Source organism: Phascolarctos cinereus, unplaced genomic scaffold (assembly GCF_003287225.1).
Source record: "Phascolarctos cinereus isolate Bilbo 61053 unplaced genomic scaffold, phaCin_HiC Scaffold_726;HRSCAF=1367, whole genome shotgun sequence".
Lineage (NCBI taxonomy): Eukaryota > Metazoa > Chordata > Mammalia > Diprotodontia > Phascolarctidae > Phascolarctos > Phascolarctos cinereus.
The window spans coordinates 5,740,689-5,767,805 of record NW_027556098.1 but is presented as its reverse complement, the minus strand read 5'-3'; the positions used below and the strand labels follow the sequence as shown (position 1 = coordinate 5,767,805).

General features: G+C 38.0%; 1 protein-coding gene and 1 long non-coding RNA gene across 2 annotated transcripts in view; one reads left to right on the top strand and one right to left on the bottom strand.

Moving 5' to 3' along the window:
- LOC110222504 (uncharacterized) overlaps positions 1-13,147 on the bottom strand; it is a 53,090-nt gene extending 39,943 nt beyond the window's left edge. Inside the window, exons 1-2 of the long non-coding RNA XR_002328410.2 lie at positions 13,049-13,147; positions 5,796-5,842 (exon numbers count right to left, since the gene is read on the bottom strand). This is a non-coding gene — a long non-coding RNA (uncharacterized LOC110222504). The remainder of the gene's footprint in view (positions 1-5,795; positions 5,843-13,048) is intronic.
- Positions 1-27,117, top strand: part of GLRA2 (glycine receptor alpha 2) — a 295,767-nt gene that overhangs the window by 169,382 nt on the left and 99,268 nt on the right. The window lies entirely within an intron of this gene.

Below are 27,117 nucleotides of genomic sequence, written 5' to 3'. Positions count from 1 at the left end.
AGAAGAATAAAGTGTGGCCAGCCTAGGACCATCCCCAAAATGGAGGCTCTGGAAGGACTCACCAATGGGAGAATGTGTCCTGTATCACAAAAGGCAGTTACAGGGTTAGAAGTCAGCTGACTCACAGTGTGAAGTCCAGAATCAGGGGTACTACCTGGAAGGTTCTGGCTGCAAATCCTCATGGTGTCAAATAGAAATGGATTCTTGCAGGTATGTATTTACTTAGAAAACCACAAATTAACATTATCTGTGCTTCATTGTATTTTTATTGCATTAAATATTACTTGATTACATTTTAATCTGGTTCAACTCCTGTTTGGGAGTTTTGTAACCACTGCGGTTTGACTCCTGGGCACTACATCATGTTTCTTCCCTAAAGACAATACACATACTCATAGCTCTTGGCATGGACTCTTGTCAGTTCATAACAAGCACTGGAAACTTTCGAGTGTTCATTCTAAAGGAATTTATTATGTATGTTATTTCCTTATTGTTTGCCTAATCAAATATTCTTTCTAGGGCTATCCAGGGCTGAGGATGTGTTTTCTAGAAATCATTATGCTGTTTCTGAAAGAATTATTTTCGTAATTTATTATATCTACAAGCACACATTCCTATATTGTTAGTTTCCGATGACAAACAGCATCAGTCTTCTGTTGAAATCTCCCATTGGTTCACTGAAACATGGAGTCCAGCCAGATGCTTCTACTTCTGTGCTTGTGTCTATCTAACCAAATCGGAATAGAGGGTCTAGTGAATTAGAGACCATATATACTGATCTGACTAACTCTAGCAAAGGCAAAGAATATGAATTTGAATTATCTGGGTTAGCTCGTAGGATGGTTTTGGATTCAGTGAGCCCTATGTTTTTCATACGACAGCCTTACGTAGAACTGTTCCCCTTGGAGGTATGAGGGATCAGGAAAACAATTTACAGGTACTAGAGGCTTCAGGGTCTGCCTGATCTGAGCAATTGGAAGGATTAGGCTTGGGGTGGTTGTGGAGTGGAGAGGGTGTAAGAAGAGGTCCAAGTTTGGTCTCCAACCTTCAGCTCAGCTCCAGAGGACTACCACATTGAGGGCACCCATGTGCTCTTTAATGGAACACTTCATCACATGAAGGATCACTTTTAAAAATGTGTAGCACACGCCTGAAAAACTAGGGTATTTTTCAAGGGCAGTCAAATGATGTGAGACTACAAGTCCAATGTGACTAAAATGTCTGAGTGATGAACTCAAAGACAGGAATGAGCTATCCTCTTCTGTCTGATCTACCTGCCAGGACTGGGTGGCTGGTAAGTCCTCCTGCTAATGAGCACCTGTTCTTCCTAATACTGGAAGAAATAAGTCTTCATCACTTCCCTGTTGCATGCACCAATAGCGTGTCAGAAGCAATTTTTCAGGCAACAGACATTTCAAGGAGCAACCAAGTATGATCAGTCTTACTGTTTCTTTAGAGATTCGATTAAGAAATAGAGAGAAAGAATACTGACTGCCTTGTCCTTTACTCTGCTGATGCATTGGATCTTAAAGGGAATTATGGTACTTTATCATTAGATGCCATCACGAAATGAGCTTCCCATAAAAGCTGAGGTAAGATTATACAATGATTTGTATTCAGCCATGATGCTTTTCTATTCTGGTGTAATGATGTGACAAGATAGTGCTATGTGGACCACTATACATTACATGTCCATTGAGCAGCTAATCACATTTTCTTTGCTTGGCTTTTCTTTTCCTTCCCCCCTTTTTTTTTTTGTTAAACTTTCTACTCACTGTCTTATAAGAAAAATAGACTCCCTTGTGTATTACTGAATTTAAGGGAAAGGCAGTCACTGGAGCCTTTTTTATATGCATATTGAATAGTTTAGGACTACTTCTTTTCTTCTAATTTCTATAATGGTTCAGCAAATGCTCCATGGTGTCAAAGGTAAATTAAAGAAAAGAGGTTAAATAACTAGTGGAATACTCCAAAATTATTTTAGGAGATTAGAAATCTGGGGTCATCTGGACAGAAAACAGATAGATTTTCCACATGTTATTAATGACACGAGAATGGCTTCATCTCCCTTTTGCAACGGGAAACATGCACAGAGAAATGCAGGGAATACTGAGTGCGCTGGACCACGGAATCTGGGTGACTAGAAGGGTGGTGTAATTTGTGTGGCCACAGACTTGAATGATTGTGACTTTTTCTATTCCCTGCAATGTTGCCACATTCCCTGCCAAGCAGAAATTGAAAAGGAAAAGGAAAAATAGTTTTTACAGCTTTCCCTAAGCCACCAGGTATCTTCTCCAACCTTTTGTCTTTGGACCTAAACTGGTTCTTGCCCAGATCTACCTCCCTGAACCTCAGACAACTCAACCCTTTGACTGCTGTAAGAAAAATTTTGAGAGAAGTTAAGATTAAGAGATAGAGGTAAGGAGAAATGACCTATACTTAAATAATAAAAGGAAGGGAAGAATTTAGATCAGTGAAAGAGCCAGGACTAGAGGGAATGTGATAGGATGGGATCAATTTCTGTTCCCACTGATGGTGATGGGGCACAAGCTCCTATATCCTCATCAGTTCCCCACAGTAAACCACAGCCACCCTAACTTGGATAACTCTGTACTCATTCTCCAGGGAGCAAGATGTTCATGCACCCTTCCGACAAGTACAATTGGTGGCCCTTCCCTGTTTTGCAGGAGGTAGGGATATGGGGTGGAGAAGAGGTTGAAAAGAAGGAGGGCACTGGAGAATCTATAGTGGAGTGAAGGGAAAGACTAAGAATAGTAAATATAGATCTTACTTGACAATTTTGTTAGTTTTGGTTACCTTCAACTGTTCTAAGACAAATGGAAATCGCTGGCATTGAAATTATTTTCCTGGTGTGGCCTTAAGTTAGAAGTTTATGTTGAGGACCCAGCAAAACTGATTCTTGTGATTTAATTTTTTAGCAGGCTTACATAATAGATAGGAGACTAAATTTAATTTTTTAGCAGGCTTACATAATAGGAGACTAACTTTGGAGTCAAAAAAGAGCTGACACATCAACCTCTCAGCATCTTAGACAACTCCTTACAAGTCTCCTAAGTTTCCTTCCTTCCCTTTTTTTTCTTTTTTTTGCTAGGCAATGGGGTTAAGTGACTTGCCCAGAGTCACCCAGCTAGTAAGTGTTATGTGTCTGAGGCCAGATTTGAACTCAGGTCCTCCTGAATCCAGGGCTGGTGCTTTATCCACTGTGCCACCTAGCTGCCCTCTCCTAGGTTTCAAATGAGTTTTTGATATGCCTCAGTGGAGGGAGTCTCCCTACTGGGAGGTCCCTACATTCATGAACCCATAGGTCTGAGCCAAAATCAGAAAAAACCAAAATATTTTAATAAAATTATTTTTTAACTCTAAAATTTGTTCATTCATTCAATAAATGTTTAAGTGCTGACTCTGCAAGAATCAAGGTTTTACTGCTATGCCTATATTACTGTTATTTGCTTGCCTCACAGTTGATGTAAGAAATATTCAGTCCTGTAAAGTTTCCAGAACATTTGAAGTTTCTCTTATTAAGCCAGTTAATTATCTAATGTAATACTTTGAAGTAACCTCAAGATATCATCTAGTTTCTCCCTCAATTAATCAATCAATAAACTTTTACTGTTTTTGATGAGTCATTTTTCAGTTGTGTCTGGCTTTTTGTAACCCCATTTGGGATTTTCTTGGCAAAGATACTAGAGTGGTTTGCCATTTCCTTCTCTTTATAGATGAGGAAACTGAGGGAGTAAACAGGGTTAAGTGACTTGCCCAGGATCACAGAAGTAGTGTGTGAGGTCAGATTTGAACCAGGTCTTCCTGACTCCAGGCCCAATGCTCTATCCACTGACCCACCTAGCTGCCTCCCAGGGTCACATAGCTAGTATATATCTGAGGCCAGAATTGAACTCAGAAAAAGGCCTGGCACTCTGTAGCTTCACCAAGTGCTAGGCACAGTGCTAACCAGTGGGAATATAAAGAGTGAAAAGGCAGTCTCTGCCCTCAGGGAGTTACCAATCCAATGGGGAAGACAACAACTGAACCAAATACATATGAAGTAAACTACATACAAGATAAACTGGAAATAATTAACAGAGGGAAGGCACTGGAATTAAGAGGGATTGGAGAAGGCTTTCTTCCATCCTAAACCAGCTCAGGTATCTAGCCCATTTTTGTAATTGTGTAAAAATTAACAAATTTTATTCTAGTTTCTCCTCAGTTGTATTGTTCCCTCCCCCACAAAAAAAGTCCTGTATGTGTCAAATCTGCCTGCTATTTAAATAAAGCAATTTAAACTATTTGTTCTAGTCTCAAAGACTCATTGAGGGCAAAATGATTTATCTTTTTTTATTGCCTGAATTCTGTGAATAAAAAATACTGAATGGAACTAATCAGCAAGCTTGAAATTGCCTCTTAACTTTAGACTGTACTGTTGGGGGCAGGGAATCAAGAGTATTTAGCTTGAGGCCTTCTAGAATATTGGGTTGTTCAAATTAACTACAATAAGGAAAGATTTCTAGAAAGAAAGAGTGCTCTGAGTTTTTACAAACTTTGGGTGCTATGAGCTTTACAAAATGATGATGGAAAATGTATGTGAGATTACCTGATCTTAAAAAAAAAAAGGTTGGGAGGGCTTCTGCTTTAATGATTATTCTAATTCATAAGCAAATCCAACTGGGGAATAATATGAAAGTTCTAATAATCACCCTAGAGGCAGCATGGTACAATGGGGGAAAAAATACTGAAAAGACCTAGGTTCACTTCATGGCCTTGATGCTTACTAACAAGTCAGTTAACCTCCCGAAACCTCAGTAAAATGGACAGGATATGTTATAATAAAATTGGTCATGTTAAAATAGATCCCTAAAATTATAGGAGTAAAGTGCATTTGTAAACCATAAAACTTTATACAAATGTGAGGTATTGTTATTACTCTTTTGATTCAAGGAGATACAGTGTTTGTGTCATTGTGGATAGAGGGATAGTCTTAGAATTATAAAGACCTGGGTTCAAGTCCTGACTCTGACCCAGGCTAGCTGTGTAACTATGGGCAAGTCATCTAACATTTTAGTGCTCCAGACAAGCCTCTAGATCTACAACTCACAGACAAGTAAAACTCACACCATCAGCAGAGTTTTCTACTGGGACATCAGAGGTCTGTGCTCTCTCTCTGTGTCTCTGTCTCTTTCACTCTCTCTATGTTTCTGTCTCTCTCCCTCCCACCATCTCCCATTCCCTCTCTCTGTGTGTATACATGTATTATATATGTAAGATATTGTATTATTATATTACATACTTAATATATTGCATTGTTATATTATGCATATATAATAGATATATACGTTTATATATATGTGTATATATCTGGGCCATTGCTAGTCATTTTGACTCTCATCTTGCCACTGGGCTCCAGTGACTCTGGAGGAGAGAAAGAGGCTGATGACTTTGCACAGCTCTGCTTCCCTTAAGTCCAATTCACTCACAAGTCAGGACATAAGCTTCATAATGTCATTCATTGGTCTTCTTTTAGAATGAAGGATGAACAACAACAAGCATGTATATGCATCAACAACAACAATATATGTATACATTCAAGTTGTCTTAAAAGTCTTAGTGCAATCTGAAGCTTTAGTAACTTGAGAAGTATTGATGCAAGGTCATAAAATCATCTGAAAGATTAATCATTTAAATATTTAAAATACTAATTTTTCTTATTAAAATTCAACATAACCACTATGTTGTGCTGTACATCACTATAGTTGATTTTTGAATTTTGTAGAAACTTTTACCAGTTGCTCCTCAGTGCCTGAAAGAATCTCATTTTCAATCCGAGATCCTGAAAAAATGAAATTAAAAATGCTATTAAAAATTCACAAAAATAAATTTATGAAAGAAATTACACAATTAATCTTTCAAAATTTTTTGCAAGTTTGTAGTATTTATACTTCTAATTATTAATGCTTAAAATGGCACTAAGACTTTTTGGGAAAACCTATATATACTAATGGGGCAGCTAATGATACAGTGGAGAGAGTGTTGGGTCTAAACTCAGGAAGACTTATCTTTCTGAGTTCAAATCTGGCTCCAGACACTTACTAGCTGTGTGACCTTGGGCAAGTCACTTAACCCTGTTTGCCTCAATTTCCTCATCTGTAAAATGAGATAGAGAAGGAAATGGCAAACCACTCCAGTATCTTTGCCAAAAAACAGTAACAAATGAGGTCATGAACAGTCAGACACAATTGAAACAACTGAATAATAACAAATATATACAAATATGTATATACTTCATAAGTATGTGCAGATATACCTCTGTGCCTTGCATTTTCTCCCTTGTCTCTTCTCCTGGTCTTTAGCTGCTCACAACCCATCCAGGAAGCTTCAGCTGCTCACACAGTTTAGATAAGACAGAGCTACCAGGCCTTACCATCTGCCTTTGGTACTATCATTTGACCTGCTGATATAACCTAAGGACCCTTGGGCCTTGCCATCTGCCCCACTACTGTGTTCTTAAGACTTCTTGGCCTTACCATCTGCCCTGCAACTGAACTGTCTTTTATGTGTTGTCTCCTGCAATTAGAGTGTGAGCTCCTTGAGAACATCCCTTTCTCTGTGTGTATCCCCAGGACCTTAATGAATACTTTTTCATTAATTCATTTCTTCTTTCTGAGTTTCAGTTTCAACTGTAAAATAAGGGAGCTGGATTAGAGGATCTCTCAGGCTCTTTCTAATTTAAATTCCTTAATATCAATCCCTGCAGTTTTAGTCACCATATAGTGATCCATATTAATTATTAAGACCCACATCAGTAAAGTGCACAGATGAATTTTATCAACCATTTTTTCTTTCCCCACAAACAGTCACAGCCTTACATCTTTATCTAAGGTGATGGGGGCCCAACACTGCAATTTTGCTAGCCTTTTTCAAAGCATTGTGACACGTACTAAAAATTTATACGTGTAATGTATGTATAGACATATATAAGTGAACAGAACATGTTGGTCCTGGGGCTGCTAGGTAGCGCAGTGGATAGAGTGGCATCAGAAGGACCTAAGTCTAAATCCAGCCTCAAACCAGACATTTGACACTTAGTAGCTGTGTGAACCTGGGCAAGTCACTGAACCCCAATTGCCTTGCAAAAAAAAAAAAAAGAAGAATATTAGTCCTTTAGAAGGTGGATTTTTCCATCATCGTCTTCTGCCTCATCATTTTCAAGAGACAAAACTCTTCAAATGCTTCTTCATTTGTAGCATGAAAGATGAGAAAGAGACAATCACTCATGATTCTCCCAATACCCTTCACACTTTTCTTTTGTTTTCTTGGTAGTGTAGTTATGACCAGTATTTTGGTTGGATTCCAGGCTCTCTCTAAGAACAAGACTATGTTCATTTTTAAGCTACCACAAATAGAGAAGCAATATGGGAATAGGATTATGAACTCAATTGTTGGTCTTTCTCCTCTATGAGCACATGATTAGACAGTTGTAAACAAGTGCAAAATTACCACCATTTAAAAAAAATCCTTTTAAAGCGAAACCCAACTGTTAGAATATCACTTTATTATTATGCTTCCTTGAAACTAATATTAAAGAATACTTTAAATCAAGAAAAATGCCCTGCTTTTGTCATGCAGTTTAACTGGTGCTCTGACATCCACACGAAAAAATAATTTCTAATTTTTTAAGTGACTTGACTGAAAAATAGTTAAAGAGCTGTTTCAATTTGCTTAAACATAAGATCTACTTTGAATGGCAAATATATGATTGCCTATCCTGTCACCTCCACATTAGTACCCTTACTCTCTGTGGCTTGAGGACTGTTGAAAGATTTTCCTGCCCTGGGATATCTACTCCACTGGATAAGTATGTTTGTTTTCTCCCTTCCCTTCTGCATTTCAAAGTCTCATTACCAGAGTTGCTCCTCTGAGGCTGACAATGATGGAGTTATTGTGTCCAGGAGGCCACTATTTAAATTCACTTTGTTCCTGGGAAGGAAAGGAGGTCTTCTTTGTCTCTAAGTGTTTTCTCCTCCTTCTCTCCAAGTCTTAGCTCTTTATTAGACTATAATCTGTGGCTAATATGATGGAAAAGGAAAATGATAAATGTTGGAGAAGATATGGGAAAATTGGGACATAAATGCATTGTTGGTGGAGCTGTGGACTGATCCAACCGCTCTGGACAGCCCAAAGGGCAATCAAAGTACGCATACTCTTTGATCCAGCAATATCACTACTAAAGAGATCATAAAAAAGTGAAAAGGATCTACATGTACAAAAATATTTATAGCAGCTTTTTTTGAGGTAACAAAAAATTGGAAACAGAAGGGATGCCCATCAATTGCCGAAGGGTTGAACAAGTTATATTACTTGAATGTAATAGAGTACTATTGCACTCTAAGAAAATGATGAGTAGGCAGGCTAATTTCAGAAAAACCTGGAAAGACTTAGGTGAACTAATGCACAGCAACACTGTGTGATGATCAACTACCCTAGATTTAGCTCTTCTCAGCAATACAGTGATCCGAGACAATCACAAAGGACTCGAGATGGGAAATGCAATACACGTGCAGAGAAAGAAGTGGAGTCTAAATGCAGATCAAAGCATATTATGTTTACTTGTGTGTGTGTGTGTGTGTGTGAGTGTGTGTGTGTGTGTATGTGTGTGTATGTGTGTTTCCCTTTTGTTCTATTTCTTCTTTCACAACATGACTCATGTGGAAATATGCTTATTAAAAACGACTATAATTTGGGTGAGGACAGGATTTTCATCTCATTTGAATTTTGTAATCTCCCCCAGTCCTTAGCACAATGCTCTGCATATAGTAGATACTTAGTAAATTCTTCTTCGAATTATATTTGTATTCTCTTAAGAGAAAGGATTGGTGAATCAAAATAACTTGTTAACCCTGTGTACTCATAAAAGGTGACTTCCAAGCCACATACCTTTAAATTTAGTTAGGCACAGTGACCAGCACTAGATAGTGTGTGAGGACATGACAGCAAGAAGTTCATCCTTGGCTCAGGAAGGGTGCTGTGGCACCTAGGGAAAAGGGGCTAATTGGGATCTGAAAGGAGCAGGAAGGTGCAGAAGACATACTTCAAATGCTCCACTGTTTTGCCTAGGGCCAGCCCTGTTATTCCATGGTTCTGAACATTCAATGTGTCAGGTTTTTTTTTCCTTTTTCAACTTTTCCTTTCTACTATCCATCTTTTGACTCTCTGGAAGAGGACATCCACCTTCAGGCCAGGTTTTTATGACTACGATAACTTGAGTAAATCAAGCAAAATAAGTCAACGCTCCTCTTCAGTTGGGCCCTTTAGATCTTGATGTGGACAGCTGTTGAGCAGGCACCGTGGGACCTAAGAGCTTTTTGTTAAATTCATGCAAAAGTGTGGAGAAGAATTTATTAAGTACAGAATTGATTTTAATGGGGGATAGAACAGGTGGTTGCCTGTCTGGTAAGAGGAAGTATGGCATAACTCTAGTATGAAAACAGTTTAGAAAAAGGGAAATGTCAGATGATGGAGGACCTTGAAATGTCAAGTAGTAAAGTGTGAACTTTGATGGGTCAGCAATAGGGAGTTACTGAAGATTTCTGAGCAGAGGCATGACATGACTAATACATACATACATACATTTATATATATATATATATATATATATATGTATATGGAAGAATTGCTTGAGAGTGGTATGAAAGGTAGTTTTGAAGTAGGGGGAAAGAAAGAGGAAGGATTTGTTAGAAGGATCTAGCAATATTCCAGATGGGTGGTAGTTAGGGTATATTAGGAACAAATATCCTTCCTCACCATGCGCTGATTACACTAGTATTTTTTTTTCCTTAGAGGTTATTGAGACATTCCTTGAGACTTGATTGGTATCAATTTTTCATTGCTGGAGTGCGAAACAGCTGCAAGGAGTTGGGGGGGGGGCGGCTCTCCAATGCTTGACTAGTGGATTGTGATGAGAGCTTTACTAAGATTAATCAACTCAAGGGGTTCTCAAAAACTAAACTAACTTGCATCAGGGTAGGGATTAGGATATTGCTCCTACCATACCTTAACTAACCAATCACCTGGATTGTTGTGATATCCTTTTTTTTTCCCCCCTGGATTGTTGTGATATCCTTTTTTTTTTTCCTATTCTCATCTCAAAACCACCCTGTTGATTACATTTCAACTTCTATGGCTAAGTAAGTCTCCTATTCTTAACTGTTGAATGATCAATGAGTATCTCTTTTTGTTCCAATATCAAATCTAAACTAGCAAGGAATTGGCCTAAGTCAAGCTGAGCCAAAACACAGAGGCACAGGGGAAAAGAGGAGAAAATAGATGCAGAGATGTGATGGCAAAATTTTAACAATATGTTCTTTGGGGGGGAAATTGTATGCATGACACTCTTTAAAGTTTAATTTGCTTTTTATTAACATTTTCTCCAACACTTTCTTAAGTCTGGACAATCAACAATAAATCAGCTCTGATTTCTAAAATTTGCTGATTTCAGGAGTTTGATAGGGTAGAAAATACAGAGACAAAACAGGAGGCTAAGGCCAAGACTTTAGCTAGGAAAAGGAAAAGCCAGAGAAAGAATGATTGGAGAGATGGGAGGTCAAGTAGGGGAATATAGTATATTTGAAGTCAAAGGAAAAGAATGCTTGGACAACAACGTCAAATCCAAAGTTATATAATCATAAAATTATAAGAGATTATGAAATGAAGCATTGCTATTTCCTTACCATATTTATCTAGCCCCACATCTGACCATGATCTTTCATGCTGGCCATGTTCAGATCTCCCACATGTGATTGACAAACCTTCCTTGTCCTACTCAAACACTCTCTCTCTCTCTCTCTCTCTCTCTCTCTCTCTCTCTCTCTCTCTCTCTAACTCTGTCTCTCTGTCTCTCTCCCTCTGTCTCTGTGTATTTCTCTCTGTCTCTGTCTCTCTCTTTCAGTGTGTGTCTGTCTTTGTATGTGTGTCTCTCTCTCTGTCTCACACACACACACACACACACACACACACACACACACACTTTTCACTTGGTGCTCCAATGTAATCAAATCTACAAAACTATTCCTTATAAGGAAATTGACAATCTGATTTTTCCACTCATGTCCTGGTTATTTCCTCGACCAAAATATGTATCATCTACCCTACTTGCTTTATAGTAAGAAGGCGGTGTCTTCTGTTTATTTTACCCAGGGCTTCAGACAATGCCTGATTTAATAATCCCTTAATGAAAGTTTTTTGTGCATTCAGCTAGAAGAGCCAGAAGTTGTTGTTCAATAAATACTGTGGGAGAATAAGAATTAAGCAAATAATTTTGCATTCTACTTTTTTTTTTAAGGCAATTGGGGTTAAATGACTTGCCCAGGGTTACACAACTAGTAGGTGTCAGTTTGGTCTGAGGCCAGATTTGAACTCAGGTCCTCCTGACTTTAGGGCCCATGCTCTATCCACTGTGCCACCTACCCACTCCTGCATTCTACATTTAAAAGAGTTTTTAAGAACCCCTTCTCAAAACAATATAACAGAAAGAACATCCAAGTCAGAATAAGACACCAGTGTCTGCTTAAATCCGGGCTCCACTCCTTGCTTACTAGCTAAGTAAGTAGCATACGGCAAGTCACCCTGAGACTTTGTTTCCTCTTATTTAAAATAGGGTAATAAAAAATAAAATAAAATAGGGATAATAATACTTGCACTCTCTGCCTCACCACATAATTGACAGAAAGTACTTTGCAGTCATAAAGCACTTCTAAGAAATGTAAGCTGTTATTACTATCAGTGTGATGTATTTAAGCTAATTTGGGTACAGTGTTTAGTCAGTTAACCAACTTGCTTTTGGCTCAGTCACCCTGGCAACATTTTACAACCTATTACTTTTGTCAGATATCTCAGTAAGAGGGTTCTTCATACGTAAGGTCTATTTCAAAAGAGCTTGTACCCCTGACAGACAGGAGTACTTTGAGAGAAAAAAAATTAAAGTTATTGAATGAAGATTCAAAATAGTTTCATGAGAGCCATTTCTTTTCCAAAGCTATGAATATATATATATATATATATATATATATATATATATATATGTATATATAGACAGCCATTTCCTAAAGTAGTATAATGTTTGAATACAGAGCGCCCACTAAAATATGGTGAGTAGGATTGTGTCCTACACCCTGACATCCTGGGGTGAAATTCTAGGATAGAGAGGAAAATGCCTTCTGTGTTTCAGCCCTTTCCTCCAAAGTCAGCCACCTTGATCCCTTCTCCACCCCTGGACTTCTACCTTCTCCAAGGTCCTGAGTTTCTTATGACCCTTTCCCGAGGTATCTTCCCACAAAACAATCAATCAATAAGCATTTATTAAATACCTACTCCATGTGAGATACTTTGTTAGATATTGAGAATGCAAAGACAAAAAATGACCTGAAAGGTGGAAATTCTTAAACTCAGAGAGTAATCAGAGGACTACATTTAGGCTTTTTCCTAGAATATCTAAAGATTGGCTAGATTTACAGGCTCAGTCCCTGTGACCATTTTTATGTTAGTGTTCATTGAAGTGTTCATCTGTATATTGTTTTGCCATTGTGCTTTGTCATATGGTATCAACAAAACAGAGCTATTAAAGCATAAGTGACATATATACACACATACACACATATACATACATACATATACACGTATGTATGTGAATATAATATATTATGTGCATATGTGTGTATATGTGTGTATATATGCATATATGTATGTGTGTGTGCATACATATACCATCGTGGCCCCTGCTACCTGATATCTAGATATCTTAAATTCTACCATTTCCCCCAAGGGTTCTCTGCTACCCTTAAGGGGATTGGGGCATCTAGACTCTCTGCAAATGGTTCTGGCTCCCACCAATAGTGCTTCACCAACTGTAAAAGTGATCCCTGTACCCCAATTCCATTTAGCCACTAACAGATTAGTTTTTTTATGTGGAAATATTTACTTTAAAAAGAATAATCATAAATATGCAAATTTCTCCAACAAAGGAGTAATCCTTCCCTCCTACCTTAGCACCACTTCAGTCTCTAAGGAGGAGAGAGAGAAGAGGTTCATAGCTTCGTTTGGTTCATATAGAGTACAATCTCATTTCCAAGTGTAAAATTCTCTTGAGCATTCTAAGCTGAGTTGGTTGGCTGCACCATCCCACCTGGAATGCTAACTCTAAGGTTGCCATGACTCCAACTCCTGGGTTCTTTTGTGTGTGTGTGTGTGTGTGTGTGTGTGTGTGTGTGTGTGTGTGTGTATGTACATATACACATACATATACATTTATATATATATATATATATATATATATATATATATGTATATATATATAAAATTTTACCTCCAGATACACATTAAAACAATTTTTTAACATTTGGATTTTTTTTAAGTTTTGCATTCCTAATTCTACTCCTCCCTCCCTCCCCCTCCATCTCCTCTCTCCTCCCTAAGATAATAAGCAATCAGATGTAGGTTATACATGTGTCATCATGTATCATTATTTCCATATTAGTCATTTTGTAGAAGAAGACTCAAATAAAAGAAGAAAATGAAAGAAAATGAAAAATAGCATGCTTCAGGGTTCCATGAGGATCATCTTCTACACTTGAAACTGAGGAGGACAAACAACACAGTACAGAAATAAATATCCCTAGACCCATTTCTCAGAACCCAAGAGAAGAGAAGGAGCAAAGGAAGTAATCACTGTTACTGGTTCAGTTCATAGTGTCCTCACTGGGAGTAAACCAGGATCATTACCTCCTAGACATAGCTGATAAGTGAGCATTGGAAAGACAGAAAATGGTTCAATCTTGTTAGTTTTAAAGACACAGGCAACTAATCAAAGGAGGCTACCCCATCCATGTGGTAGGGGACTAAGAAGTCACCATGTTAGGCAATCTAGACATGCTGTAAAGGCCATTCAATGATACTTCCATGTTTCACAATCCAAGGATACCTAGATATGCCCGAGTTACAGATGGTTATTGGATATATTGTTTACTCTGAATTATCAAAGTATTCTTAGAGAAAACGCATGGGGCATTTGTATACTGGTATGAAAATCCAGTGTCAGAACAGTCTAGTGTTGAAGTCAAGAATTCTGGATTGGACATGCTCTCAGAGAAGATGGGCAGGGCTTTGTGCAAGAAGATCAGATATAGCAAGTTGCCATTTGTGCAGACATTCATCCTGTCACTAACTTAGTCCCTTTTTCTTTTTTAAAATTTATTTCATTTTTAATTTATGGAATAAAACAAGCATTTCTATAACATAGTATAATAAAAAGATGATTGCACAGGAAACTGCAAATCTACTATGTATAACTTGCTATTCCTTCTAAATAAACAACAAAGTTATCATGTAAATTTCTTTTTTTTTAAATTTTTCTTTCCTTCCTCCCTTTCCCTCCCACCCTAGAGATGGCCATCATTAGACACAAATATATATATAAAATTTTTATATACATATTTCTTTCTCTGCACGCAGATACTGTCTTTCTTTATATGTTCTTTATAGTTAATTTGGATATTTATAATGGTCAAAATAACTGACTCATTCAAAGTCATTCTTAAAACAATATTGCTGCTACTGTATACAATGTTCTTTTAGTTCGGCTCATTTCTCTGTTCAATATCTCATACAAGTCTTTCCATGTTTTCCCAAGATTATTGAGCTCATTTCTTATAGCACAAATGTATTTCTTATATTCCATCACAATCATATACCACAACTTGTTCAGCAATTCCCCAATTGATGGGCATCCCTGCAATTTCCAGTTCATCGCCACCACAAAGAGAGCTGCTATAAACATTAGTACCTTAACTACATGTACTTGCCTCTACAGTTCCAGACAGATAAGTAGAGCCATAACTATCATTTTTTGTATATAAGATAGCAGCATAAAATATATACTGGCAAGTGGTACAAACACACCTTTAATTCATTTGAAAGGAGAGGAAGTTCATGAGAGATAGTAGTGGAGACTCCAAAATACTGAGGCTGTTGCTGGGTAGAGAACACACCGTCAGATAGCTTCCCATTTTAATAAGTTATTCCTGATAACTAGACTTCAAGACAATTTGTTTCTGTTCTGCTGATGGACTTCAAGTGTCCTCTAAATTTCTGCCCTGAGGCAATGTCCCAATCACCCTGTCATCGTTATAGTTCTGAAAACAAGTGGTACACATCTTTGTTTTTCTGTCAAGTAGAGGGATGCTAAAAAGAACCACAAAGAACTTACATCTAAAGATGGAATCCCATATGACCACACCATGTAATTACATCAGCTCAAATGTACCCAAGCTTCTTTTTAGACTCCCATTCCTCTACTAGAGAGAACTTTGTTTTGCTCTGGCAGGACATTTTCTAATCTATCACATCATTGACTTACCCTGCAGAAGACATCTTTAAATGATTAATTTAAAATGTTTAAGTGGTTAATTACGACTCCTGACATAGGACCACCAGGTACCACTGTACAAAAGCATTCACGTAACATACACATTCAGTTGGGTATGGAAATCTGTCTTACCCTACAGGAAAATAGAGGGAGAAGGGGACAAGAGAGCAGGGGGGTGATAGAGAGGAGGGCAGATTGGGAAAGAGGGTAATCAGAAGCAAATACTTCTGAGGAGGGACAGGGTCAAAAGAAAGAATAGAATAAATGGGAGGGCAGGATAGGATTAAGGGAAATAGAGTTAGTTTTTCACAACATGTCTACTAAGGAAGTGTTTTGCATAACTGCACATGTACAACCTATATTGAGTTGCTTGCCTTTTCAATGAGGGTGGGTGGGGAGGGAGGAAGGGAGAAAATTTGGAACTCAAAGTTTTAAAAACACATGTTTTAAAAAAAATGTTTTCACATGCAACTGGGAAATAAGAAATACAGGAAATGGGGTACAGAAGTCTATCCTGCTCTACAGGAAAATAGAAGGGGATAAGAGAAGGGAGGGGGGAGAGATAGAAGAGAAGGCAGACCAGGGGAAGGGGTATTCAGAATGCATGCCATCTTGGGGTGGGGGGAGGGGTGAGAAATTTGGAACTCAAAAACTTGTGAAAGTGAATATTGAAAACTAAAAATAAATAAATTTATATTAAAAAAAAAAGCATTCACAAATGCTTATGATGTGCCTGATCCTATGATAAAACACCAGGAACATAAAAAGGGCCAGAATTGTCCCTGTGCTCTGTATGCCATCATCTAACACATCTCTTCGCTGCATAGTGTTGTCACCTGGTAAGAAAGTCATAAAATATCATATCCTAGCACATAAAAGATTCCAATCTTTTAGCACATGCACAAATTATTTGTGTTAGGAATCCCAAAGTTATTGGATAAATACAAGACTATTACACTAATCACCTTCAAGACATAGAATACCAGTGGAAAGGGAAAAAAAATCTAAACAAGCCATAATTGCCACAGGAAAATCTCTGATAAAACATTATAATATATAATAAACAGACATTTTTGAAAGCTCTCTCAAACTATATCTTAATCATGTTTGTCTACATTAAGCTTCTTAGTTAATTAAATGGGCACATCAGCTTGAAGCAGGAAAATTGATTTGGTACAGAGGACGCCGTCTCAACAGAGCAGCAGATATTTTTTAAAAGGAATCAATTTTCCTAGATGGTGTATAAATTTAATTCTACATCAGGGGGTGGGGTAAAATTGGACAAAATCTCTTTTCCCTCTTGTTCTTATTGTTCTTTAGTTACAAGTAAATTAAATAAATATGGCACCAGGAGAAAATATATCTGAATTTATTTAGTACCTTTAACCTTCTTGAAAAGAAAAAAAGAGACTTGGGTCTCATTACACAGAATGCCCCCAATATAGAGAGCTGAAAATGGTCCTCCTGTATAATGGAACTTTAGCGTCTGTTTTTAGAAGTAATTGTTTAGAGCGGCAATTCCTTTCAATACATTGAGTAATTGTGGTATAAATCCATCCCAATAGAAATAGAAAAGGTAATAAAGGACTGAGTGGACTTGATGTGGTACTTTTCTCTTGCTGTTTGAAATGAAAATTCATTTTCACCTTTTCACCCCCGCTTCTAAATCAGTAAGCTAGATCCTTATTTTCTTCTGCAATTCTTAATCTCACAGAGTAATCAGACGACTATATTTGGGCTTTTTACTAAGCTTTCCAAAGACTGGCTAGACATTCACAGTCTCAGTCCCCATGACAATTTTTGTGTCAGTGTTCATTGAAGTGTTCATCTGTATATTCACTCCTGCCCTGAAACCATTGGCCTATAGTGTCTTACACTTAGAACATAAAATAACTGATGTGACTACATGAATCAGCTGTCATTTCTATGCTACATTAATGCTCCAGTTATTTGTGTTTTCATTAGTAAGAATGCCCCCTCCCTTCTGATATAGACTACCACTCCTCTCTGCCTTTGTAAATAAATGGTCTTTGTGAATTGCCATAGGTGGAAAAAGAATCATCTTGCAATGAAGAACCTATTCACCCTCAGCTAGGCTAATCTGCAGATGACAAGCCCACAATCTGTCTCTTGGGCCCAAACTCAAAACTTTCCTAGCTTGGTAGGACCTGTAACATGTTAGTTTTGAGCTGAAGAACTCAGGAGCACCCTCAAGCATCAGAGGAGGGATTTAATGGAAGGGAGAGAAGCTACTTTCCTGACACTTTAAAAAATTTTAAACAAAAACAAAGATCAAGTTCCTTTTTTAATTATGTCTATGGCTTCTCTTGGCTTCATCTCCCCTCTAGCATTAATGTCTATATGCCATTACTGGTGATTCCCTACATCTTTGAAGATACATGTTGAAAATGTTTATAAGAATATACACATTTAAAGTGATATAGTGATAAGTATTTATAGAAACACTTCAATGTGTTTCTACTAACAAACTTATCCTAAGAAGAGAGATGTCCTAGAAAACAAGAAAGCAATAAAATGGGATGTCTTTGAAGAATTTGTGGGCAAAAAAAAAATGGTATTTGGTTGCATAAGTCTCTGAATGATGAGGAATTATGTTATTTATTTATTCTTTGAGGGGGGGCATGAGGCAATCAAGGTTAAGTGACTTGCCCAGTATTACACAGCTAGTAAGTGTCAAGTGTCTAGATTTGAGCTCAGGTCCTCTTGACTCCAGGTCCAATGCTTTATCCACTGCATCACCTAGCTGCTCCTGATTATGTTATTTTATTGAACATTGATTGTTCTAATCACTAGTCAGTGATTGTGGAAAAGTAATTATCTCCAGGTTAGCATCAGTAAGTAGGCATCAGCTTTGACAGGAGGTAAGGCATGTATTTAAAGCCTTCCATGGAACTAGAAATTGAGCAGTCAATCCACTATAAAGAGTCTTGTTCTGATAGTACGTAAACTCCTTGTGGTCAGGGACTACAGTATTTCATTTAGTCTTTGTTTTCCCAAGCCTAGCGCAGTTTTTGTTAGTGCTTAATTAAAGCTTGCCAATTGAGTTAGCACCCACCCAAAATCTGTTGTGAGTTAGTATTCTTAGAATCTTAACAGTGGCCATAAGAATGCTTGGATATTGAACTTCTCAAATTAAAAACGAAGTTTTTCTAAAGGGACACAAGTTGATAATGGTATGGTGAAGCCCATGGATTTTAGGGGAATTTTTAGCTCCATGATAAACATAAAAATCCATCAAAAATGACCCCTACATAATAAAAATGGAAACTTTTCAGTAATCCTAAAATATGACATATGTGACTGATCTGAAAAAAGAGGCAGACAATAGATTATCAATTGATACCTATCCTAGACCCATCAGGGTCTGCCTTGATGCAATTCCTAACAAAGAGAGGAAGAAAAAGAAAAAGAAAGGAAAAGACTGTCATTCATTCCTTTGTCTACCTAATGGACTTCTATCCACTTGCTCTCACAGAAAAGGTGAGGAGGCCATTAGGCTTCTATTGCTTCATCCTATAGAACTGGGGGAAAGAGAGAGAGAGAGACAGACAGACACAGACACAGACACAGACACAGAGAGAGGAGGGAGAGAGAGGAGGGAGGGAAAGGAGCACATCAATCCTCTGACTAATCAAGATGGAAAAAGAGAAGAGTAAGGAGGTTAAGAGGATGATCAAGCCTCCATTCCTCTGCTTTATGTAAAGGAAAGAAAAGAGAGAGAGAAGAATAAAAAAGATTCCACTTTTATTATTGACTAGAAGAGAAGAGAACAGAATAAGGAGAGAGATTTCTTAAATCCACATCTTAAAGCTCTAGTTACTAATGCTAATTAGGATCAGGCCACATGTTCCTAGTTAAAATCCTCCTTGCCAGGATCCAAGGTTGCTCCTCAGCTATTCTCTCATCTCAGGAATGAAGCAATATCTCAATTCTGTTTGAAAACTTTGCCTACTCTGAAGGTCGTTGGATGGAGTATGCTTTTTCGAAGTAAGAAGTCACTTTTGAATAAAAAAGTCACTTATGAATCAAGGGAGTTCTACCCTATTCAGAATAGGATATGTGCACATACTTAGAGATTCTACAGGTTAAAGGACCTTGTTTTGTTCCAGTGAAAACCATTGCTTTAATTATCCCCAAAACCTGGAAAAAGATAAAACTCTGCTTGGCAGAGAAAAAATAAAGCATGTATGATGTATAAGTATAATGGCAATCCACAGATTTGGGAATTTTCAGAACTGCAAGCAGGTGTTTGCTCTAGTGACTCACCAGATGGAGGTTCTGTAATCCTGACAGTTCAGCTTCGACAGCGAAGTGAAGCTTAGTGGTCATTAACAAGGATCATAGCTGGTCTAAGACAATCTGGGGTCTACCAATCAACCAATAACCTTCAGCCAAGTCAAGTATTCCCCAGCTCTTACGCAAAAGTGGTTTCCTTTGTCTACTTCTGTATCTTACACTAAGAAACCTGGTCTGAGGTCTTCCTTTACCGATCTCTGGAAGATTCCATTTCCTTCAATTTCTGTGGCAACATCCTGATAAGAGAGGCTGCTGCTGGATGAGAGTCCTGCTTGAATTATCTGGTAAGCACTGGTCTACGATGACAGTAACCTAGAACTCCTATGATACATGTTCTACCTGTGAATCTTGAGACAATTGCCCCCTGGGGGAGCTGTGAACCTGCCTCATTCTCTTAGACCCTGCATCTCAGAAATGGGTCCTTAATGCTGTCTTTATACCTTGGCATCTATTTGAAGCTTTTAGACTATCTTGGTAATTGCTTCCTTCTGGATCCCTGCAGTTCCTAACAGTTATGATTGCAATATATATTAACTTGTATGCATTGTAATGCTGCTTTTGAAATGTTTCCCAAGTAAATAGGAGCCTTGGAGACATCCTTGATTTTCCCTTTCCCTCAAACTTCACATGCAGTCACTCACCAAGGCTTGTCTCTTTTTCCTCCACTCAAAAAGCCTCAATTTCAAAGTTACAAAAGCTTTGAAAATTGGAGGATATTAATGGGAGACATGGGCTATATGGACTTATTGAAGCAAACCCAATTGGTCTTCCTGCTCCTGGTTTCTCTGATTTCCAATCTATTCTCCAGACAGTGGCCAAACTGATACACCTAAAGTACAGATCTGACCGTGACCACAAAAATTTTCAATGGCTCCCTATTGCCTCTGAGAGAATAATTAATAAAATGTATAATAATTAATAATTATTATTAATTAAAATTTATAATAATCAATAATAACAGCTAACAGTTATCTAGCACTTACTATGTGCCGGGCACTATGCTAAGCACTTTACAGATATTCTCATTTGATCTTTATAACACAACCCTGGGAGGTACTATTATTATCCTCATTTTACAGTTGAGGAAACTGAGTCAAATAGAGGTTGTTGTTTTTTTTTTTAGTGATTTGCTTGGGTTCACATAGCTAGTAATTGCCTGAGACTGAATTTAAACTCAGGTCTTCCTGACTCTGGGCCCAGGGCTCTGTCTGCTGTGCCACCTTTGATAAAATACAAAATAAAACACAAATAAAATACAAAATCCTCAGTCTGATATTTAAGACCCTTCCCCAGGGGTGGGGAACTTGTGGCCCTCTAGGTCCTCAAGGTCAGCCTTTTGACTGAATCCAAACTTCACAGAACAATTGTTCTGACCTACACCATCTCAGAGCTAGGAAAAACTGGTTTAAGACCTTCCAGTGCCACACATAAGACATTTGACCTCTCAGTGTCTTAGGTTATGCTGACCAGAAATCCAGTCAGATCTGAATATTGATGCAAGGAGTTTTCTCGCAATTACATATCTCAAGCAATCCATATGTCTTATCTGAAAACTGCCCTCATATTGGTCACTCAGTTATTATTTACATGTTTCATTGATTGAATGCAGATATATGGGGAAAGTAGGACATCTCTTTTTCTGATTTCAGTGCTCGCACCAGTTAACTCTCTCCCTCCCAACTTGGAAAGTCTCTAATCTTTCCTCCAGTAAGATATCAGATTACCTAATTTTGTATCCTGGTTAGTTGTTCTCTTTTAATTAATTGGTCTTATTTGATTAATTGTTTTCAGTCCATAAAAATCTGTCTCCTCCTGTATTCATGGTCCAGTGCCAAAGCTGAGAAAGGTCTGAGTCCCAATTTGTTATGCAATTGGCATGCATTGCTTAACAAATTGATATGCTTGGAAACTCAAACCTTTGCTTTCTCAGTCATTTCATCTTTTGCCTGCCACAGCAGCTAACTCCCTTTGAGATTCAAGATAAATTATCCTTAGACTGAATTCTATTTTAAGATAAATATTTCAAAACTTCATGTAACTGTGAGGCTAACATTCCATTCATGCTGATTGAAACCCCCTTAACACATTATCAGATGGTTTAATGAGTTATAGGTTGGTTGGTTGGTTTTAAATCCATAATCTAGCAGCCAATCCTCTGGCGAACTTTCCAAATTGAATTAGTCTGGCTTTTGGTAATAGTTCTCTCAGTGTGTTGCCAAGACCATACCCAGGGCCTTTTTCATTTTGATTTAACTTGTCAGACCTTATGCTCCCCAAGCATACTCTTTGAGAACCCTGGGTGATCTCCATTCTATGATGAGATGAAGTAGTTTATGATTTCAATAGGGGTCTATGAGAAACAGAGTTATTCAAATAAATTCAATTTAACACACTTTTGAGTGCCCATCATTTAGAAAGTACTACGAGTGAAGCAAAGAAATATAAGGTACAAATTATACGTATGTTCTGTGTGTCCTCTGAATAACTGTAAGCATATCAGGAACAGGGAGGAACTGTGCCTCCTGTTTCTTGTATGCCTTCTCAGCAGCCTTCCATATATGACCATTACTTAGAAGTCTCAGGTTTGCTAGTTTAATTTCTGTGTGGACATGTTGAAACAAGGTCATAGGATCATAAATTTACAAATGTAAAGGAACATTCTTATTTTACAGATAAAGAAAATGAAGGCAAGAAAGGTTAAAAACTTTTCCAGTATCACAAAAGTTGTTAGAAGCTACCTTAATTACAAAACTAGTATTTTTCCCTTTAATTATTCTCTTTTCTTTGGAGCAACAAAGAATTATTATACCTCTCTCAGATTACTCTCCTAACTTGCATTTAGACTGGTGGATTGGGTCCCCAAAGGGCAGCTGCTACCTCAAGGCTCAAAAGATAAAAGTATCAAAAAGAAAGAGACATCTTGAAGTGACACTGTAGTTCACAAGCCCCTACGCAGTGTGCACCTCATTAATAATCAGCTAATAGACCTAATTATTGCATAGCAAAAGCACTTACTAAGACAACAGGGAAATGTTCCTCTCCACAAGCCTGGAATGCACTGACTCATAAAAACCTACATTCATGGGGAGGGTAAACTCAACCTTAGAGTATGGTGATAATAAAGCACACATTTAGAGGATACACATGTAGCAAAGGCAATCCCTGATACTGGAAGGCCTGGAAGTCCTTTTCCTCTTCACAGAGTACTCCCAAAGCACTCCTGGTGTGCAGTATCTGCTGAGCAGATTGTGCACCTGAATTCCTAGGGTCTGTTGTCTTCAACTCAACTCAACTCTGCTGCCAGAGGACCTATTCCTGAAAGCTTCTTCCTACTTTAGCTGATGACTTCTGTGCCCATGTCTGTTTGGAATGTGTATCTCCTCTCCTTCAATCATGTCTCAAGCTCTTTCAAAATGACAAACAGTGAAATGGGGTATATCTCTCTCTAGGCAACTCATTGCTAGTTACCGTGGCTGGGAGAGAAGGGGGAAAGAGGAGAGAAAAATCCCTTCCCAGTCAGGGTCTCCTATACAGAGCATTCCCAAGCCTACACTCCCTTAAACTAACCAATTATCCCTTGGGCTTGGCCTTTTAAATCTCAGTAAAAGCCAGGTTTTCCTTGTCCAATGAGGCTTTTCTCTTTTACTTAGTCAGAGAAAGGTGTTCACACACATCATGTGTGACTACATTCTGTGCCTATATGAACTGAGATGGGGACTGTGAGTTGGAGGATGGGGATCCACTAACCCAAAACCAAAGTAATACCGACAGTGGCCTGCCTTCCAAACTCCAAAATAGGCCGGCATCTACAAAGTTATTTTCAGCTTCCCCACAAAAAATGTCAGGTAATTTACTGTTAGAGGAGCTGTCATCTCCAATGGATTCATCTCTTGTGTAATGAAAATGTCCATTTGGACAGCCTCCTATTTCTGTCCTTTCTCTTCTGATTTATGACTTGCTCAAAGAAAGCTTGCAAGCTGCTGGTATAATCCAGGATCAGGAGAAAGGAACAGTGACCTGTGGTGTTGCCAAGAGGCGCTTGTATCAGGTGCATGCATCTAGCTTTCATTTGAGGTTGTGTGAGTCAAGCTCACAGCAAGAAGCGAGTCTGCTCAGCTTGACATTGTTTTATTGCTGTTTTTCTCCGGAGCTTATTTTTTCTAGTTCAGTGTTCTGATTTCTTTAGGTTGGGCTGAATGAGTCCTTTGTTTTCACTGTGAAGGCTTTGAGATGAGAGAAAACCATTGTAGATCCAGATTCTTAAGACCTAATTGTAAAAAAGAACTTATAATTAAGTTCTTTCTTGAAGTTGAAGTAAGGACTAGCATGTGAACAATGCCTCTTGGTGTTTTTAATTTCTTAAAAACAACCCTGATATGCCTTTTCCCCCCTCTTCATGTGTCATCTGACTCAGCTGGTTAAGACTTAACAGTGACGAGAAATCATGATTCTCAATCCAGAAGGGCGGGTGCAAAGGGAGAGCCACAGCTGACACCCCTGCAGCTGCCGTGACTTGTTCAGGCTGCATTGAGAAGGCAGGGCTCATTTCCTTTTTGTGAAAGGGAACGTGAGTATTGCATTCCAATTGCTCTTAGTTGAATGGAAGCCCCTGCTCATTAAAGGGGTTTTCCTGGAAAGGGGACATATCTGGCCCGTTGCCAAAAGCTTTGATTACATCTTTGGTGATTTCTCTATTGCCCTCCCTATTGTGTGAAGGGGTTAAATAAACTGACAGCCCGATTCTTTTTCTGGTTAGCAAGGTAAGGGCATTACTACTTCCTAAGGGAAATAATTTTGCTGACAAGATCAGATTTCTCAGTGCACTTCCAAGCTAAGTGGTCAGAGAAGCAGAATTTGAATGGAAATAAATAAGAATTTTGCATTTCAACTGGGGCAACTGGGAGCATATAAACTATGGCAAAGAGCCTGGTACAAGTTATACAAAATAACCTGGGGCATTTTGAAATAACCTTGTAATATAGATAGATCATAGATATATAGGGGTAGATGATATAGATAAAGAGACAGATATAGATCTATGCATATACATGTATGCATATACTTGCATGTTGTATGTACTTATCTGTGTACATACAGTGTCAACCCTGTATAGAGGCTCTCAAACTTTTTGGCGTCAGGATATCTTTATGCTTCTAAAATTAATGAGCACCTCCCCCCTCTAAGAACTTTTGTTTTTTCAGGTTATTTCTAACAAAGTTTACCAGATTAGAAATTAAAATATTTTAATATTATTATGAAAATAGTTTTGACCTTATGGACCCCCTGAAAAGGTCTTGGGGGCTCCTAACCATACTTTAAGAATCATTGCCCTAGTAAAATATAAGTAACAAGCGGCTGACTTCGCAACAATTACTGCTGAAGTGCTTAGATCAACTTTTTAAGATAAAGGCAGTAGAGGAGAGGTGGGCTGGGGAGGGGAAGATGGTAATGAGTAAGGATTTGTAGGGGAGAAAGTGAAAATGATCCTAGGATGAAAGAATCTCCATGGTCCTTTCAAGCCTATAGTAAGAGAGGATTCATCTGGGTAATATGGTATGTACCATTTGGTAGCTTCCTATTTTAATTAATTATTCTTTCTAGTTAGATGTTTCTAGCTACTGACAGAATAGAAGCACTCTCAGTTTACTCTGAATTTCAGTGCTTTTGGGTAAAGCCTCATCATAATTTCATCTCTGAAAGTCCATGTATATGGGGAGAGGGATTTAGTATCAAGAAAGGACTGTGGTGTAAAGAAAAAATCAATTACATGTTTAATTAATTATTTGGAAATAAATTGTGCCAAAGTAAAAATGACCATCTGGAGGGGACACATCTTTATTTTAAATAATTGAAAGATTTTAAAAAGGCTTTTCACTCTTACCCACAATCAAAGCATACGTGAGGGAGAAAATCAAGTTAATCTGCATCGAGAATTTTTATCCTTTCTATTACTGATGCTCAACATTAATCAGACTATATATGATCTTAATTCTATGTTTTGTTATAGCTAGGAACTTGTTACAAATAATAGTTATACAATTGAACGCAACATCATCTTTTTGGGTCAGATTGCATTTGAATTAAGGGGCAGAGTGGTCAGTTTGATAGAATTAGGGCATCAGTAAGCTTGAAATTTATTCTTCCAACAAGAATTTATTATGAACTTATTATGTGTGACATGAAGGGCAGGGGGAGGGTGGGAGAAGAAGGAGGGATCCCGGTTCTGCCAGCAAATCCTCTACTGATTATAATTATATTGCCTTTTTTTAAAAATATTTGTAGGAAAAAAAGGATGAATTCTTCTTTGTAAGACCTCTACTGTTTCTTTAAAAACCATAAAACCAAAAAGAATACTATTCATAATTACTTAGGACAGTTTCATTTTCTTGGGATAAATCTCTCACCTTGTTTAGGGATTCCAGAAAGCTCAATTAGTGTTTTTCTACATTAATTTGTGATTACATATTCCCTACCCTTACAAATGCCTTGGGAAATATGCACACTGCTATTCATATTGTCAAGTGATGAGTGTGCTTAGTTCAGTTATGACTGACAGCATGAAACAAATAACTCATCCTGGTGAGTTCCTCTGGTCCAAGTTGTAATTTAGGTAAAAGATTCAGGATTTAGGTATTTAGTTGCACATGCCTTTTGAGGGCTTTTCATGGCTGGGTTGATACTAGTTTGTTTTTCTGTTTTTTCTCTTGGGCTAATTTTTTAAAAAATAAATTTGGTTTCACTTTTTAATCACATTAGCAAGTTGGGTAAATGACAAGTGAATAGCTCCTTTCCAAAGCAGGAGAGGAGACAGAGCATTGACTTCTGGACTATATTGCCACCAAAGAATAAGGAAACTATAATGGTAAACAGCCTAGAAGAAATAACTTGGGTTATGTGTGGCGACTGAGCAATGCAGTCAGTACTAAGCCACTCCCACCAAAAACTCTCCATCTATCTTTTTTTTTTTTCCTGTGCCTTCCTTTTTCCATATCTAGCCACTGGACCCAGATGTCTCTAGAGGAGAAAGTGAGGCTAGTGATTTTGCACGGCCCTCCCTCATTTACATCCAGTTCACTTGCAAGTCATGGCATCATGTCCCTGATGTCCCATCATGTCCTCTTCGAGAATGAAGGACAAACAGAAGCAGCAATCCACTTTCTCACCACCTTATTTTCCCTCCTCTTCTCTCCCTACCTCCCTTTCTTATATCCCAGGATTTAGGTTTACTCAACAGTTCCTGAGATCATGCCCTAACTCCACTGATGCTCAGACCTTAGAAGGTTGTTAAACACCACCCTCCCCAATCTAGAATCTATTTCAATATGTATCTGAACACAAGTCAGGCAAACTTCCCAATGTATGGTAGAATTCTG